We start from the raw sequence: 5,076 nt of genomic DNA, 5'->3' as shown, positions 1-5,076 counted from the left end.
CTCCTCACTTATTCACATCGCTTGCCTCGCCTGCAGCAGGTGCCTGTGATGTGCCATAAACAAAACGAATAAAAGCAGGAGGTGCTTTAGGAGAACATGTTTGCAACACATCCAAGGAAAAGTTAATATCCATTATATATCAATAAGAACCCCACCAACGGTTCAATGGAAGAATGGGGGAAAGTATAAACAGGTAATTCATAGAGAAAGAAATTCAAACAGCCAATAAACGTGAAACATACTCAGCCTACGGGTGATTAGGAAAATGCAAATGAAAATGAGAAGATACCCTTTTGCCAAAGCCATCAAACTGGCAAACAATCAAAAGGCTTTTCTAGCACTGCTGTTGGCAAGGATGTGGGGAAAGGAGAGCTTGTGTGTGTTGCTGCTGAGCGTGTAAACTGGCGCAACCTTTGTGGAGGGTGAGTTGGCAGCTCCGATCATTAGTTTAAATACACGTACCTTTAAAGAAATGCAGGTACATTTTTATTGAAGTAGAGCATGCAGGGAGAAAAGGATGCAAATCCTGAGTGTGTGGCTGAGACACTGAACACACCCAGGTGACCACTGCAAAGGGAGAAAGAGGATATTACCAGTACACAGAAGCCCCCCTGCGCCCTTTCTCAGTCAGTAAGTCTCCCCAAAGAGAACCACTATCCCAACTTCTAACGGGATTTGACTGTTTCTGAACGTTCCGTGAATGGAATTATGTAGTATATATTCTTTGCTGTCTGGCTTCTTTCACCGAACATTATACGCTTATTTTATTTTTTAATCCAAGTACAGTTGATTTACAAAGCTGCGTTCATTTCTGCTGTACAGCACAGTGACTCAGTTATACACATGTATACGTTCTTTTCCATTACGGTTTATCCCAGGACATTGAATATAGTTCCCCGTGCCATACGGTAGGACCTTGTTGTCCATCCATTCCATATGTAATAGTTTGCGTCTAATAACCTCAAACTCCCAGCCCATCCCTCCCCCACACATGTTATATTTTTAAACTTCACCTATGTCGTTCTGAGAAGCAGAACATCCGGTTTCGTTGCTGTATAGCGTTCCATTGCGTGGCTGGACGGAACTTTATTATTCTGTTGCATTGATGAAGAACACTTGCGTTGTTTCTGCTTTGGGGCTATTGCAAATAGTGCTGCTAAGGAACATTCTTGCATGTGACTTCCGGTGCCCACAGAAACACATTTCTGTCGGGTATACAGTTCAGCCTTGAACAACATGGGGGTTAGGGGCGTGGGCCCTCCACACAGTTAAATCTGCGTATAACTTAGAGTCGGCCTTCCAGGTATATATGTTTCCTCTGTATTCACGGTTCCAAATCCGAGGATTCAACCAACCCGCGTAGTGCTGTAGCATTTACTATTGAAAAAAACCCGCCTGTAAGCGGACCCGAGCAGTTCAAACCCCCTGTTGTTCAAGGGTCAACTGTATACCTCTTGACACCACTCACACTAGGAATCTACTTTACAGAACCCCCTGAGAGAACAAGACTTCACGTCCAAGGCTGTTTATTATAACATTAAAGAAGAGTGCGGTCAACCTCTGAGTTCACTAATAACGATAGGGTTAAAGAAAATGATGCAATGCTTCCATAGGTGGATTCTGATATGGAAAGGTGCTCACACATCATCAAGTGAAAAAAAAATCCTGCAAAAAAATTGAGTATAGTACGATTCCACTTTTTAAACTAACAAGAGATAAAACAGACCTTTATATGCGGAGGTGTGTGTCCATTATATCCGGAAGGACTTTTCATATATGAACTAGAGAAGGGAAAGGCAGTGGGGGGGGGGGGGGCAGGGGAGGAAGGGGTGAGATCTTATGTATATTCTATACATCTCAAATTCATCTACTTTTCTCCATCCTCATTGCTACTGTCCTATACTAAGCCACCATAGCTCTGGTGTTGAAAACACAATGGTCTCCTTACGGGTTCACTTCTCAAGTCATCTCTGCCACCATCAGGAAGGCGGGGACTCAGGGGACGGCCCATGGAAATGTTGGCCTCAAGACTCAAGAGTACACTATGGTAGCGGGGTCGGTAAGGCTGCCCGTGACACTGCCCATCAAGTGAAAGAAGAATCTTGCAAAGAAGTAAGTAGGGTAAAATCCCATTTTTTTTAATAAAAATTTTCAAGTTAAAACAATACAAGTGAATATATATATATATATATATATATATATATATATATATGCAATAGAAGATGCGGAAGCCACGACCAGCATAACATCTCATTATCTGCAAAGCAGGTGACAGGCCGGTGTCCCCCCAGGAACAGCTGTACCATGGCACCCTAGTGACCTTCCATGTATCCACATGGGTCACGACACAGGCAAAGCTTGAACCGCAGCTAATCTTCATCTTGGCGGAACATGAGAAGATGGAGGCCTGTGAGGATTGCTCTGAGGCCATCTTGCATTCATCTCCCATATTAGTCAGCTCAGACTGTCATACACAGACTGAGTGGCTTATATAACAGAAATTTAATTCCTCCCAGTTCTGGAGGCTGGAAGTGCCAGATCAAGGTGCCCGCAGAGTTGGTTCCTTCTGAGGGCCAAGAAGGAAGGATGGGTTCCAGGCCTCTCCCCGTGGTTTATAGATGGCTGTCTTCTTCCTGAGTCTTTACATCATCATCTCTCTGTGTCCTAATCTCCTCTTCTTGTAAAGACACCGATCAGATTGGATTAGGGCCCACCCATATGATCTCACTTTAACGTAATTACATCTTTACAGGCCCTGTCTCCAAATACAGTCACGTCCTGAGATACTAGGGATTAAGATTTCAACATATGAATTTGGGGTGGGGGGGGATATAATTCAGCCCATAACACCCCCCTATCTGCCCTGGGAGGCTTTCAGGGGATGGTTTCTCATCACCTCCTGGCTTCTGATGAGCTAGGAAATTTTCATACCACCCCCCTCAAGATAGAGCTTGTACAAAACTGCCTCGTTCTATAATTTTATACTGCCAGTCTAGAATCGGCCCATCAGGCCCATTTTGTTTTGATGTCACCCTTTTTGGGGTGAGGCAAACACCCAGGGAGCTCGCACCTCTGACTAATCTTCCTTTCACTGTCTATGTAAGTAAGAAACTGTCCAAATCTGAGAGTGGCTCACTTCATCTTTATCAGCCAAGGCAGCCAGGGCTTGGCCTCTGGCTTTCCTAGAAAGCCTTGTGTGAGCTTAACAACAGACCCTGGAATGTGTTGCAAAAGCAAAAACAAAAATCTTGCTAACAGAGGTGGGAGAAAGGGAAACAAGAAGGATGGCTCCCAATTCTGTGCTCCTCCCACACATCCGGCACCCAGTGTGCTCTTATGCGGGGATGACCCAGGCCTCCCCACCCCAGTCTCTGGGCCACCTGTATTTGCACTTGCTTGCCGTTTAGAAAATGAATTAACGAAAGATAAAAGGCACGCACTGAAATATCTAGAAGAACTTTTTACGTATGAACTGATGGCATCAATAATCCTCGGGGAAGGGATTTTGACACTTCATGCGTATTTTATACGACAAGCCTCAGAGGACACAGGTGACCTGCCAGAGGTGGGAAGGCTGGCCTCTGACAGGCAAAGTTGAGTCCACGCACAGTTAACATCCTGTACAGGAATCATTACCCTCAACTCTTTCCCCAACAAATAGAAGTTTAGCTAAAGAAATCAAAACCACGAGGAGAGACTACTTCACACCCATCAGGATGGCTATTTTCAAAACCCAGAAAAAACAGAGAATAACAAGTGTTGACGAGGAAATGGAGAAATTGGATCCCTTGTGCACTGCTGGCCGGAGTGTAAAATGGTGTAGCCACTGTGGAAAACAGTAGCCAGACACAAAAGGACAAATGTGCGATTCCACTTATATGAGGTCCCTAGTGTGGTCAGATTCTTAGAGACAGAAAGCAGGATGGTGGCTGCCAGGAAGAAAGAAGGAGTCAATGTTTAATGGGTGCAGAGTTTCAGTTTGGGAAGATAAAAATGTTCTGGAGCTGGATGGTGGTGATGGTTGCCCAACAATGCACATGTCTTTAATGCCACTGATCTGGACTCTTCCAAAAGGTTAAGATGGTAAATTTTATGTTATGTATGTTTTACCACAACAAGGAAAGAGGATAGTGCTCGCTTCAGCAGCACATACACTACAACTGGAACCATACAGAGAAGATTAGCGCGGGCCCTGCTCGAGGACGGCACGCAAATTCGTAAAGCACTCATTTTTTTTAATGCAGAAAAAATATGAAGACTAGAATAAAAATTTCCTGGGAGAGGGAGGGATAAATTAGGGGTTTGGGATTAACAGATACACAGTATTAAATATAAAATAGATAAACAACAAGGACCTACTGTATAGCACAGGGAACTATAGTATCTTATAATCTATAAGGGAAAAGAATCTGAAAAACAACGAGTGTGTGTGTGTGTGTGTGTGTATCACTGAATCACTTTGCTGTACACCTGAAACTAAACTAAACTAATATTGTAAATCAGCTATACTTCAATTAAAAAAATAAAAATTTCCTGGGATCCGAAAACCTAGCTCATCACATGCACACACATAAAACAGTATAAAAAAGGATCTCTTCTAAAGTAAACTTTATACTCCATACACACACAAAAGTTTAGCTCAAGATTTGAGAGGCTTTGCTGCCTGGAGATGGAATTTAAGAAAGACACCAGTTTCCTTGTTGCAGTTTTGCACGTGTTGAGAGAGGGACTGGCTTCAGCCACCTGCAAGCTAATGGCCAGAGAGACTCCCCAGGCGGGGATGGTCCTGAGTCAGGGAGGCTGGACATGGGCTGGACAGGGAGACCGTGGGCATGTCATTTCCCTTCTCTCTCTTCTCTGTCTACAGCCTGGGTCAGAGGACACAGGGTTAAAAGCTGAGACACGCAAAGCCTTCCTCAAATCCTCTCTGTCTCTCCCCACCCTCCTCCCATCGCATTTCTTCTGCGGAACCTTCCACGAACTCTTCCTTCCCCGAACTGCTGGAACACTTATTCATTCCATATGTGTCTTTCAGCATGTCTGACTTACTGTTTAATATCACGAGCCGACTTTGCA

At 44.1% G+C, this 5,076-nt stretch overlaps 1 non-coding gene across 1 annotated transcript; it reads left to right on the top strand.

Moving 5' to 3' along the window:
* The first annotated feature begins 4,130 nt into the window (after positions 1 to 4,130).
* LOC116748154 lies at positions 4,131 to 4,237 on the top strand. Its single transcript, XR_004348175.1, has one exon. It is a non-coding gene; the product is annotated as a U6 spliceosomal RNA (small nuclear RNA).
* The last annotated feature ends 839 nt before the right edge of the window (positions 4,238 to 5,076 follow it).

Source organism: Phocoena sinus, chromosome X (assembly GCF_008692025.1).
Source record: "Phocoena sinus isolate mPhoSin1 chromosome X, mPhoSin1.pri, whole genome shotgun sequence".
NCBI lineage: Eukaryota > Metazoa > Chordata > Mammalia > Artiodactyla > Phocoenidae > Phocoena > Phocoena sinus.
This window is presented reverse-complemented; position numbering and strand designations above follow the sequence as displayed.